Genomic DNA, 13,793 nt, shown 5'->3' on the forward strand with positions numbered 1-13,793 from the left:
AAATCACAGGTCTGAACGGAATGGGGAATACAAATAAATATGTCTGGGAGATTTGTGACTATAGCTGACAACGGTCCTCTTTGCTCACAGAAGACCCCTGATGGTCTGGAGAGGCAAAGTGGGGACGTGAGTGGGAGAGTGAAACTGGAGACTGAAACACTGATTCAAATGGGAGATCCTGACACGAGAAACACCACCCAGAGTTAAGTAAGAAAACATTTCACCCCATAAGGGCAAAACCACTTGACCAGGCTTTTTTTCTTTTTTTTTTTTCCACCTTTGAGCAGAGGTATCCAGACCCCAGACACCGAAGCGTCTCCGCCCAATCCAAGCTTTCCCAGCGAACGCTAGCACTCTTAATTCCTAGAAAGTGAAATAACCGGGCTCCAGCTGCTCCTGGACCCTGCCGCACCGCCCCCGGTTTACAGAGAGGGCTCCATCTGCAGGCCTCGCCCAAGCAAGCACCACCCCCGGCTCCGTGCTCCTCCCTCAGGATCTTCCTCCTTCCGGCTCCCGCGTAGGGTCTGCCTCGGACCCCGGCAGCCCGCGGGGCTCTCAGCCCCGCCCCTCAGGCCCCTCCCCCGGGCTCGCTCTCCCCCGCTCGGCTCTGCCCTCGTGTCGCCCGGCCCGACAGCCCTCGGGACCCCTCGGCCCCGCCTTCGGCACCCGGCTACTGGAAGCCGTCCGCTCCTTTTCCCTCAGTCCCGCCCACCTCCTCCGTCCCTCCTCCCGCCAGGCCCCGCCCCGCCCCGGCCCCGCCCTCCTCCTCTGCGCGCCCAAGCTCTGGACCTTTCCAAAGCCCGGCGCGAGGGGTGTGCGCGGAGCCCACGCGTTGGGAGAGCCCGGCTCGGGCAGGGCGGTGCTGACGACCGAGCGCTCGGGTGACAGGATCCGACCCGGAGGACGCAGACGAGAACCGGACCGGGGCCGGGGCGGCCGGACCGGCCGTGCGCGGAGGCCCGTGCAGCACTCTCCCTCCCCGCGCTCGCCCCGGTGGTGGCGGCCGAGCGAAGGACTCGCGGCTGCGGGGCTCGCGCCTCTGTCAGTGCGGCGGGGCGCGCGAGCGGCGCGGGGCGCGGAGCCGAGGGAAGCCGAGGGGGCGGAAGCGGTCGCGACTCTCGCGCGTGTGCTCGGGTTGCTCACGCGGCGGCCCGGGGCCGCCTCTGCCCTCCCGCCCTCCGAGAGCGGACGCGCCGTCGCCTTCCGTGCCGCGCGGGTGAGTGGGGCCCGCGGGCCGCTCCTGGGGGAGTGCGGGCGGGCTGTTCCTTGTGCCTTTCCGTTCCTCGCCTCCTCCGGCGGGCCGTTGCCTATTTTTAGAAACTCTTTCTTTCGGCCGTGCTGGGAGTCCTGCGAGCCGGAGTAACTCTCGGCCCCCCTCCCTCCGTGCTCCCTCCCAGACCCGCCGCCCCGGGGCGCCTGCCCGGGGCCACCCGCGCCCGCCCCTGGCCGCCTAGCGTTCGCAGCTCGCCCGCAGCCGGGCCCGGGCCGGGAGTTGGGGGTGGGCCGGTGCCCGCTCGGAAGTTGGAGTCTTTTGTGCTCGCGCCCCGCCCCGCCCGGCGAGGGGAGGAGGGGAGGGAGCGGAGGTTGCGCCGGGGAGGCCTCGGGCGGGCTGGGGCCTGGCTCTGGCCTGGGTTGGGGCCCCGGGTTTCTTCCGGCTTTCTGATCGGTCCAGCTCTTTGGGTTCCCTGAGGCGCGCCAAACTGGTCCTTTTTTCCTCACGGGTCTGAGCGCCTTTCTCGCCTTTGCTCGTCGTCTTCTGGGGCGCGGAAGGGAGCGACCAGCCCTCGCACCGGGGGCCGCGTCCCCCACTTTGCTCCAGCCCGAGCCTCAGTTTTCACCTGGGTGAAATGGGGTCAAGAAGGAACGCAGCCAGCCTCTCGGGGTGTTAGTGAATTCAGGGAGGGGAGTTAGTGCATGGCAGCGGCGTTAAATGCCAACAGGTAACGTTTGATGAGACTGACCCAGGAACTTCGTGAATGTATCGCCTAAGGTCCACACCGGTCTTCCAGAGTTGGCCCTGCTCACAGGAGCAGAAATCAAGGTTCAGGGAAATGAAACGGCCATAGAGGTACAAAGCTGTTCACCGTTACTCATTTCCTGATATGAGCATGTGTTCATCTCTTTGTGCAGAGGGCATTTTGACATACCGTTAGTCTTAACACTGTATAGGTAAGAAAGGTAGGTCCCTCTTGGAGACATTGACTGAGAGACGGGGGGGGGGGGGGGGGGGGGGGGGGGGGGCTGATCTGTCATAGATAAAATCCCCCTTTGTTGCTATCAGAACTCTGAGGGAAAGTGGTTAGGATGCAGTTTTTTTGCAGGTGTTGTGCTTAGACGGGGTCCAGAGATCTCAAGTCTCAAACATAGAAGAAGTTCGGAGGTGCTTAGCTTAAGGACCTCACTGAAATTCACCCTTTACTTTTGTCTTTTGCATGTCTCCCTCATCCCCCCTCTTCAGTCTTGTATATTCTTTTGGTCCTATCGATTAATCAGTCCGAGATGTAGGTAGCTCAAGTCATCTTTAACTCCTTGCCTTCAAATAGTGTTATTTTTTTCTTTGTCTTCTAGTAAGGCCTAGAGGGATTAAAGTGAGCTAAAGTTAACTTTGGCAACTGTTTTCCTTTTGCAGTGAGTTTGATATTGGCTTTGGGGATCTGGTTCTTGAGAAGGTTCACAGGTTTGCATTAGTTCCTTGGACCTGTATGTCTCTTGTGTTTCATCCATCCCTTAAGTAATACAGTAATGGTGGAATATAGGAGGTGGATGGCTCCTTTCCTTTTAACTGACCCTTGGAAAGGGGAAAGCCATCTAAATGGACTACCTTGGTGATTACTAGATTTGTGGTAGCCTTCTTTCACTATTTTGGTGGTTGTTACATCTCCCATACATTGCCATTTGTTGAATATGAGCTACCTTTTCAGGCCTCAAGACAAGGAGGAGTCTAGGTAATTGAACATCTCAAAAGACCCTGTGTAAACTCAGCTGCTTTTTCTGCCTAGATGTCTAAAAGGCCAGATGTCTGTATTTTCGTGTTCCCAGTTTTGTTTTAGTTTCCTAATGGTTTAGGTACTCTGCTGTAACCATTATCTGATTTCTAACCTTGTGTGAAGTCGTTTGCAGGGCTCAGTTTATTTCTTTGAAGTGTCAGGCAGTGAAGACAAGATTAGGACGTTTGCCTTAGGATCACAGGATTTAGCTCTTGTTGTACAAAGAGCTGAGCCACTTCTTGGGGCCCTTTGAGTCTGTTTCCTTATGTGTAAAGTCTTATAGGGTACTATGGAGACCACAAGGAAATAATTGTGAGAATGCTTGTTATCATTAATAGTAGCTAACCTTTATTAGTTATAGGACTGAAGAGTTTTAGTGGCATGTGGCATTTAATCCTTGGAGCGGTCTCTGAACTAGGTATTGTCCCTGTTTTACAGAAGAAACGGGCTTAGAGAAAGGTTCCGTGGCTTGCTCAGGGCCAAGCCGCATTCACTCTGCAGACAGTTACATTGAAAGTCTGATGCTTTAAAAAATTGTGGTATCAGATATGTATGTCAAATTTTAAACAGTTGGCATTGTAACAGTTTAACAGCGTGCAATTCTATGGGATTAAGTATAATATTGTTCTACAGCTAACATCACCAAATTATCTTACCTTTTCCCAACTGAAATTCTTCTGGTCAGACACTTGTTGAAGACTCCTGGCAAACACCATTTTGTGTTCTGGTGTAAATTTGACTACCCTAGGACTTTCACAGTGAAGTGAAATAATTCAATCTTTGTCCTTTTGTGATTGCCACAGCTAGCATTTCCTTCATTTCATAGTGTTCAGTAAATTCAGAATGATTTACTAGTTCTCATCTGCAGCAGAGTGACATCCCCAGAATAGGAATGCAGGCCTGGTTGTGCCTCTGGCAAAGCCCCCTTCTCCCATCTGTAGTTCAAGCTTTATTACTGAAGCCAGTTATGGACTATATTAGCCCCTGTAGTTTCAGATGAGATCTTCTATTCTTGAACTAGAACCCAGACTACTACATATTCTTTGATTGTTTGTCCATGGTTATTTGCCATTAGGGTTTGGGCATACGGAGCTGTCGTGATCAGGAATAGTAGAACTGTGACAGCAGCTTGGATCAAAACTTGTCAGCTGATTAAGTGGATTACCTCAGTGACAAGCTCTCTTTTGTGTCCTCTTTCCATAAAGGCACACAAAAGGGACTATTTGGAGTTTGGGGTCTTAGAAATTCTTATGGATCCTCACTGCTGTGGTTAGGGTGGGTTAGGGGTTACATTTAGTCTTTGAAAATTAACTTTGGTTCATCTGTTTCTGTGTCTTGTGAGCTTTTTATATTTATGAAAGTGGCTGGAATTTTGTTCTCATGGTAATGTATGTGGCTTTGGAGTAGGTAATATTCCAGAGGAATAGGACAACAAACATAAAAATCTGGTATCTGACTTTGCCTGTATTCTAAAGTTAGAGTTCGTTGAATAGTGTGTTTGATACAGTGCCATGTTTTTTCCTTTTGTGGTGCTTGAGAATGAACCTGGTAGATAAGCCTTCAAGTACTGAGCTAGGTCCCCAGTTTTGAATAGAGGCTTACATTTTTATTTTATTTTATGTGTATGGGTGTTTTATCTGCATATATGTCTGTGCACTGTGTGTGCAGTGCCCAAGGAGGCCAAAAGATGATGTCATAGTTTTTAGAACTGGAGTTGCAGGTAAATTATTAGCTGCCAATGGGTGGTGGGAATTGAACCCAGATACTCTGAAGAACAGCCAGTGCTTTTAACTATTGAGCAATCTTTAGCCCTTGGATAGAGGTTTATAGTTGATAGAGCTGGATAGCTATTTAGACCAGACTTGTAACATTCCAGATGACTACTTGTTTCAATGGACACATGTGCATTATTGGAAAGTTTTTTCATTTACTGAATTAAAATTTTTCTTTAAGACGGGGTTTTACTCTGTAACTAAGACTAGCTTGGAACTTGGGGTGAATCTGCCTCAGCTTGGAGTTAAGAGTTCTCACAGTTGATGCCTGCTTTTATAGACCAGTTTTGAGGCATTCGCTAAGCATGATATTAGCTTGAGGATTTGGACACACATAGTCAGGCAAAAAAGAAACATGCACACGAGAAGTGTTGTGACAAGGATAGGACCCTGAAGACATAGAGGGATGGCATTTAACCCAGCATTGGTGGGTCAGGAGGGCATTCTTGGAGAAGCTGGCTTGGCATAAACTTTACATAAGCCCGAAAAGTGATATTTGGAGAAGCCAGGGGAGAGGCGGGAAGAACTGTAATTCTAGAGATGGTCCTGATGTTAGGTGAGACTTCTGCTTGTTTACTGTATCAGGTATGATTGTAAGCGTTTTAACATTTGTTAACCTCTTCCCTGAGAGGAAGGTAAAATTACTATTAACTATCCAGTAGGAGAAGAAACAATCTCAGAGGGATTAAGTGAATTTCTCAAGGTTCCCAGGTCAAGTGTAAAGTCTCCGATCGGAGTGGATATGATGATAGCAAGACTGGCAAGGTAGGCAGAGTAGACATCAGCTAACAGAGCCTGTGCCTCCACCTTGGATCTTATCCTGAGGCGAGGGGGTTGTGACTTTCTGCATCTTTTTTTTTTTTTTAAAGATTTATTTATTTTATGTATATGAATACACTGTAGCTGTACAGATGGTTGTGAGCCTTCATGTGGTTGTTGGGAATTGAATTTTTAGGACCTCTGCTCGCTCTGGTCAACTCCACTTGGAGTTGTTTGCTCCGGCCCAAAGGTTTATTTATTATTAAACATAAGTACACTGTAGCTGACTTCAGACGCACCAGAAGAGGGTGTCAGATCTCATTATGGGTGGTTGTGAGCCACCATGTGGTTGCTGGGATTTGAACTCAGGAAGAGCAATCAGTGCTCTCGCCCACTGAACCATCTCACCAGCCGTTTCTGCATCTTGGAAGGCTGTGTCTGGTAACCTATTAGGGAAGTAGACTTAGGGTAGAGACCAGTTTGCCAGGTACAGTATGGTGTTTCAGATGACAGTAAGCATAGATTATGTGTGAATGAAAAAGTGAACTAAATAATACAGACAATGGTTGTTGGAATGGAGGGTAAGGAAGAAAGTGCATTTTAACCTGTCATACAGATAAGGATTTGGGAACAAAGAGGAAATACTGAAGGGAAGGCTGAGGGTTTGTCATACAGTGTTGATTATCTTATATCTGCTTTCATTAATCTCTCTTATAGATAAGAGTTTTCTATCAGAGCTGGGGCCAGTGGTGAAGGGAGATGGGGGTTAGTGTGACTTCAAAATCTAATATTTTGGCTAAACCAGTGTTTTTCAACTTGTAGGTTGTGACCATCAGAAAACATATTTCTGACAGTCTTAGGAAGTGAGGTAGCGCTTAGTAGCAAAATTACAGTTATGAGGTAGCAACAAAAATAATTTTATGGTTGGAGGTCACCACAATATGAAGAACTGTATTAAAGGGTCCTAGTGTTAGGAAGGTTGAGAACTCCTGGCCTGAAGTGAGTGATGCAAACACTAGTTTTAGAAAAGGGAAATAGTAGTTCCTAGGCATCTAGATTCTGCACAGCTGCAAAGACTGCTTTTGTTAAGCTAGGATAATCTATTTTCTCTAGACAGCATCTTGTGACACTCTGTGCTGCTCTGTAAGTAGTGTCACCTAAGTTAGGCAACAGAAAAACAAAAGCAAGTAACAGAGCTCAAAGAACTCCCTTTCTAGAAGAGCCCCAGATCTCAGTGACTTGTGGTAGAACAGCAGAGTGGGGAGAGAGGAGGATGGTGGGATTAAGCAGGAGGACTGGATGGATTGTATCGGGGACTTCTTAAATGAGGGTGGGGGGTCTGGTTCTCTTGACTTTTTATCAGGTGGCATGTGTTAGGTGTGCTCATCTGGATGACCGAGGTCTCCTAGCAGTAGCATTTAGACACTCTGTCCCCTAAGAGGTCTTCCCAGACAGCTTACACAGTGTAGGGTTGGATAGGGAGAAATGACAAGAGGGCTTTCATGTGAGCACCTGTAAAATAGTGCTCAGTGTTTAGCTTCACGTTAGGGGAGACAACAGCAGCAGTAATGCCAGTTTGCTTTTCTTAGGTAGGGTCTATGTTCAGGGTGCGGTGCACAGATGGTTAGGACAGAGGAAGGGAGTCCTAAACTGGAAGTTACTGAGTAGCCTGAGGATCATCTGGTCTGTCTGTTGCTTCTAGGTGTGTTGGCTTGAATGGGCCTCTTTCATTCACTGACCTGTTTTTCTCATAAAGAATCCGGGAAGTCTCTGAAATTCTATAAAGGCCTAAAGATTAGAGATAAGAAGTGGTGACAGAACAAGATTAGAGGTACCTTTTTTCATTGTTTCCATGGCACTTTTTCTTCCATGTTAACTGTCATTTTATAATTGCTTTTATAGTAATACATGTGCTATACCTCTTGGGAGGAAACTGAGATGTAGTCCCCTTTCCTAGTTCTCTATCTCTAGAAGAGCACTTTGAGCTGTCTCCTGTGGCCTGCTCTGGATGGGGTAAAGAGTTGGGGTTGTGACTGAATACATGGTTTCCTAGAGGGCATATGTACTGATGCTGAGAGCTGAGGAATGCAAATCTTGCGGTCGTCCTCTTACCTTGTCTAGTGAGAGCTTTAGGGTTAGAAAGCATTTGGTGGGCTTTTAATGCTGCTGAACTCAGGTATGTTATAGTTACCTAAGACTGTAAAGCAAGGTGATAAGGCTAGATAATCTTTTAATTTTATTACTCATTATTGTACGTATATGCATATGATGCATTTGTGTCAACAGGATTGTCTGGCCACGTCTCAAGTGTGGAGGTCTTTTGGAAGTCTCTTCTCTCCTTTCACCCTGGGTTCTGATCATGCCATCAGACTCTTCATTGCAACCACTCTGACTTTTGAGCCATGTAGCTAGCCCTGGAGTAATTGTGATGTTTCTACTACAGTTTTATGGAAGTGGCTTAGGAATTTGTCTCTGGAAGAAGACAAATTTACCTAAAATATTACAGATATCTCAGGGTTAAATTCTGGGATCATGGGGGCTGGAGGGATGATTTAGCAGGTAAGAACACTGACTACTCTTCCAGAGGTCCAGCGTTCAATTCCCAGCAACCACATGGTGGCTCACAACCATCTGTAATGGGATCTGATGCCATCTTCTGGTGTGTCTGAAGAGAGCAATGGTGGTGTATGCATATGCATAAAATAAATCTTTAATAAAAAATTCTGGGATCATCAAGTATGTCTTTTACTATAAACAGATGAATATTGCTTTCTAGAGTAGAGAGAGAGATAACTGAAAAATTTAAGATTAACTTACCAACTTGTCTTCTGAGTTCTGTTATAATCTTAGAGCTGAAGTCCTTTGGGGCAAACTTGGGAGCCTAAGACTGTATAGAACATTACATTTAAATATGTGAAAAACTGTCTGGGAATTCCATAATAACAGGAAAGTATAAACATTTAAATATAGCACAGTAGTAGTTATAAAAAATAATAACCCCAAAACATGTTTGTTTGTGTGGTTTTTGTGTAAGGATCCCTGTAGCTCTGGCTGTCCTAGAACTCACTAGGCAGAGCAAGCTGGCCTTGAGATTAACCTACCTCCACCTTCACCATGATAGGGTTAGCTGTGTGTGCTAGCATGCCTGGCTCCCAAGCAAGCATTTTTGCAGTTTTAACCTTATGAGATAGGTACCCCTACTGTGGACACCGGGCCCTTGAAATGACATCTAAATGAATAGTTCAGTTTGTCAAGCCAAAAATGATTGCTTTACTCCAAATAAATATTCTTTTTTTTTTTTTTTTTTTGGTATTTTCGAGACAGGGTTTCTCTGTATAGCCCTGGCTGTCCTGGAACTCAACTCTGTAGACCAGGCTGGTCTACAGAACTCAGAACTCAGAAATCCACTTGCCTCTGCCTCCCAAGTGCTGGGATTAAAGGCGATAAATATTCTTTTTTAAAAAGCCAAGTTTAGCAGCTTAATGTTTTTGGCCAGGTTTTCTTCATTCTGGAGGCATTTATCTGGTATTTAGCTGTCTCCTGTTTATTAAAGATTTTAGTAAGCTTAGTTGAAGGCAATGTTTGCATAGTTCCTTTTGATCTGTTTGTCTAGTTTGATTTGAAATTCTTTGTGTCAGTGAAAACAATCCTAGCAGTAGAATTTAAAAGGGTCGTTTCTGTAACTCATATTTGTGTAGGTCTAGTTGTGTTAGGTCTGATCACGCTATACTGAGAAGTCATATTTTGCTGTTCCCACAGACCATTTTCAGGCTTGTGGACTTTATTCTCCTAGATAGCTGCAAGCTACCACTGAGGAATGGCACTGTCTAATAATGAGGGCTGTTCGTGAATCTGTGGAACATAAGATTAATTTTTCTTAAAACTCTAAAGTCTCACCTGATAGATCAGTGGAATAGAATTGAAGACCCAGAAATGAACCTATACACCTATGGTCACTTGATCTTTGACAAAGAAGCTAAAACCATCCAGTGGAAAAAAGACAGCATTTTCAACAAATGGTGCTGGTTCACATCAATTGAAATAGCCCTTTCTATAGTTAGGGTTGTTAATAGGGTTACTGTGCTATCTTGGTGATGTAATACAATTATGTTTGGAAATCCCAAGAGCTTATCTTCTATTCCTAAACTCATCTAGTCATTGCAGCAATTTTGTGTACCTACTATGTGTTCTCCTAGTAGAGAACATAAAAATCAAGCAAGACATGATTCCTATCTGCAATTATTTTTCAATTCTGAGAGGGTAAGTAAAACACATAGGGATGGTTATGTGGCACATTGGGTAAAGAAATTTATTTGCTGCTAAACCTGACAACCCAGAGTTTGATGCCTGGGAACCACATGTAGAACAACCAACTCCTACAGGTTGTCCTTTGACCTCCACATGGCCATTATGGTGATAACATTAGGCAAAGACTCTCTAAACAAAATTAAAACAACAGTGACAATTTATATCCCATTCTTCCCTTTGCTTCTCTGGTCCAGCCAGATACCTGAGGTGTAAGTTCAGATGGGAGATAGCATAATTGATGGATGGCATCACTAGATAGAGAAGCTTTGATTCTCTGACTTCTAGTGTATTGATTTGTTTTTGGTATTTTCCCTTCTCCTTTTTTTCTGCCAGTTATTCAGACAGTTGCTTATCTTACATATCCAGTGTGTCCATATCTTATGATGAGCCTAGTCCTTGACATGTAAAGTCCAGAACATTAAGATGGGGGGGAGAACACTGACTTTGTTGAGGGTCCAGACATCTGCCTAGCACCTTCTGTAATTCTAGTGTTAGTTCTTAGCCTGGCTTCCAGAAAGATTTGAGTAAGAAGAAATAAGTTTCATAATGAATTATTACATCCTTTTGGTATAAAATAGGACTTTGTTTTATTTGCAATACAGTTATTTGAGTTATGTTTTTAGAATTTGGTCAACTTGTGATTTTTTAATTGTAATTAAATTGTGATTCTCAAAGCTCATTATTGTGACTCCCTACTTTGACTGCTTTGCTGCATGGAGTCTTACAAAACGGAAATAGAAATAGGTGTCGCCCCCCCCCTCCCCTATCACAAATCCCCTCCCCTTCCCTCCTTCCCTACTCCTCTGAGAAGGAGGCCCCTCCTGGGTATCACCCCACCGTGGCATATTAAGTCACTCCAGGAGCAGGCCCATCCTCTCCCACTGAGGCCAGACAAGGCAGCTCTGTTAGGGGAATGAGATTCATAGGTTCAGGGACAGGGGGACCTACATGAAGACCAAGCTGCACATCTGCTACATAAGGGCGGAGGGCCTAGGTCCCATGGTTGGAGGTTCAGTCTCTGGGAGCATCCAAGGGTCCAGGTTAGTTGACTCTGTTGGTCTTCCTGTGGAATCTCTGTTCTCTTTGGGTCCCTCAATCCTTTCCCCAACTCTTCCACAAGACTCCCTGAGCTCCATTTAATGTTTGGCATCTGTTTCCATTGACTGCTGGGTGAAACTCTCATTCAGAATATCATTAATATTGTCAGGGATTGATTCTTGCCCATGGGATGGGTCTGAAGTTGGGCCAGTCATTGGTTGGCCATTTCCTCCGGCTCTGCTCCATCTTTGTTCCTGGACGTCTTGTAGGCAGGACACATTTGGGTCAAAGATTTTTGTGGGTGAGTTGTTGTCCTGTGTCCTTACCTTTCCACTGGGAGTCTTACCTAGCTACAGGAGGTAGCCACTTCAGCTTCCAAATCCCCCACTGCTAGGAGTCTCAGCTAGAGTCACCCCCATAGACTCTCTGGGGCCTCCCCCAATGCTAGGTCTCTGGCAAGTCCTAGAGCTTGCCCCTCCCCCCATTTTTCTTTCTGTTTGCTCTCTACACCCGATCCCAGAACCCCTATCTCTTAAGGAAGAAAAAGTTACTTAGGATGGTGTATTATGGTCATGATTTCTTCCAGCAGTTTAGCATTGCCTGAGGGGCCTAAAAGAATAAGTTGGTTCTTGAAATGGCTCAGTGGGTAACTATACAAACCTGGAATCCTGAATTCCATCACCATGCAAAGTTCTCCTTCCCTACCTCTCTCATAATTAATAGGGCTAAAGAGATGGCTCAGTGGTTAAGAACACTTGCTGTTCTTCTAGAGGACTCTAGTTTGATTCTCACCATCCACATGTGGGTCACAGCTGTCTGTAACTCCAGTCTCAGGGGATCCAATGCCCTGTGGGCACCAGGCACAAAAGTGATATACAAACAAACATGCAGGTAAAATACTCATACACATAAAATACAATAATAAAGTAATTAAAAAATGAATCTTTAAAAATACTTTTTAAAAAAATATTAAGAAGCATGTCTTGCCAGACAGTGGTAGCACACACCTTTTAATCCCAGCACTTGGGAGGCAGAGAAGGGCTCAGACGGATTTCTGAGTTTGAGGCCAGCCTGGTCTATAGAGTGAGTTCCAGGACAGCCAGGGCTACACAGAGAAACCCTGTCTCAAAACAACAACAACAACAAAAAAAAAAACAAACAAAAAAAAATAAAGAAAAAGAAGCATGTCTTGAAGGTTAGAGACAATGTAAAGGCAGTGGGTCAAAGTGGAGACTACCAAGGCATTTTCTGGTACTCAGTGACCTATAAATCTCTTTAGGGAAGATAAAAATGCTGAGAATGGGGTAGTTTCTATCTTTGACAACTAAACTTGGGACAAGAAGGTCTACCCTTAATATGGCACTAGTAAACTAGAGAAATCATTTTTCTCACTGAACTTCCATTTTCTCATAAGGTGGGGTTAATATTCTATATCTTGCTTTCCTTACCGTGTAAAGAAAATGTAAGAGGAAAATGAGGTAATGTATTAAAAGTGCAACAAAGTAAAATGGTAAAGCAGTTGTAATGTGGCAAATCCATGAGGCAGTGTCAGAAGGAATAGGTAAGTGGCAGGGGCTTCCATAGGAATCTCTTTGGGCTGCAGTTATCTGAGACTGCAAGAATAATCTGAACTGGTCTAGAGTCAGGAGAAATCACTTGACTATCTGAATTGGATTGGGCTTGTGTAAGGATAGTGAATGTTGTTTGTCTTTGTCCTCATTTTTAATATTCTGACTATGATTACAAATGATTAAATGCTAGTATTTCTGTTTCTGGACTATATTACCCAGAGTCTATCCAGACGCACACTCAGATATTTTCTTTCTCAGTTAAAGTAAACCAATCTTTCCCCCTTCTACTTTTCTTAGAAGAGAGATAGATGGTGGTTTGTATGGTGTGAACATGGAACAGAGAGACAGATGAATGACCAGAGTAGCATCCATGTTCCTGGTAATGATTAGCAAGAGGGAAGGAGGAGGTATCTTAGTTGGGGTTTCTGATGCTGTGATAAAACATCATGACCAAAAGCAGCTTGGGGGGGAAAGGGTTTATTTCATTTTACAGTTTCTGCCATCATCCAGGGAAGTCAGAGGCCACAGAGGAACTTCCTGGCTTGTTCCCATGGCTCACTCGGCCTCTTTTCTTTTCTCTTTTTTTCTTATAAAATAATTTTAGAATTATTTTACTTGATTGTATGAATGTTTTGCCTGCATGTGTGTATGTGCACCGTGTATGTAATGGAGGTCAGAAGAGAGTGAAGGGTCCTTTGGATCTGGAGTTATAGACGGTTGTGGACCATCAAGTGGGTGCTGAGAACTATGTCTGCAAGAGTAATAAGTGCTTTTTTTTTTTTTTTAAGATTTATTTATTTTATGTATATGAGTACACTGTCCCTGTCTTCAGACGCACCAGAAGAGGGCATCAGATCCCATTACAGATGGTTGTGAGCCACCATGTGGTTGCTGGGATTTGAACTTTGGAAGAGCAGCCTCTTAACCACTGAGCCATTTCTCCAGTGTCAAGCCTGTTTTCCTTTTTTTTTCCCCTTGTTTTTAAAGAGTTATTTATTTTTTTCTACATGAATACACCATAGCTGTCTTCAGACACACCAGAAGAGGGCATTGGATCCCATTACAGATGGTTGTGAGTCACCAGATGGTTGCTGGAGATTGAACTCAAGACCTCTGAAAGAGCAGCTAGAGGGTTCTTAACTGCTGAGCCATCTCTCCAACCCCCTCAAGCCTGTTTTCTTATCTATCTAGAACCATCTGCCCAGGGGTGATATCACTCCTAGTGAGCTGGGCCCTCCTACATCAATCATTGCCTGTAGGTCAGTCTTTGGAGCTTTTCTTTTAATTAAGATTTTCCTTCCCATGTATGCAGAGAGTTTATTTGCTTTTTTTTTTCTTTTCTTTCTTTTTTTTTTTTA

General features: G+C 45.0%; 1 protein-coding gene and 1 long non-coding RNA gene across 4 annotated transcripts in view; one reads left to right on the plus strand and one right to left on the minus strand.

Moving 5' to 3' along the window:
• The first annotated feature begins 1,088 nt into the window (after positions 1 to 1,088).
• The window catches only part of Raly (RALY heterogeneous nuclear ribonucleoprotein), an 85,897-nt gene continuing 73,192 nt past the window's right edge, over positions 1,089 to 13,793 (plus strand). For both annotated transcript variants that reach the window (XM_031372387.1, XM_031372389.1), the window contains exon 1: positions 1,089 to 1,216. The gene's annotated coding sequence lies outside the window, so the exon portion shown is untranslated. The remainder of the gene's footprint in view (positions 1,217 to 13,793) is intronic.
• The window catches only part of LOC116091223, a 46,969-nt gene continuing 35,564 nt past the window's right edge, over positions 2,389 to 13,793 (minus strand). For both annotated transcript variants that reach the window (XR_004118976.1, XR_004118975.1), the window contains 2 exons: positions 8,336 to 8,405; positions 2,389 to 2,574 (listed from right to left, as the gene is read on the minus strand). This is a non-coding gene — a long non-coding RNA (uncharacterized LOC116091223). The remainder of the gene's footprint in view (positions 2,575 to 8,335; positions 8,406 to 13,793) is intronic.

Source organism: Mastomys coucha, unplaced genomic scaffold (genome assembly GCF_008632895.1).
Source record: "Mastomys coucha isolate ucsf_1 unplaced genomic scaffold, UCSF_Mcou_1 pScaffold15, whole genome shotgun sequence".
NCBI classification, from domain to species: domain Eukaryota; kingdom Metazoa; phylum Chordata; class Mammalia; order Rodentia; family Muridae; genus Mastomys; species Mastomys coucha.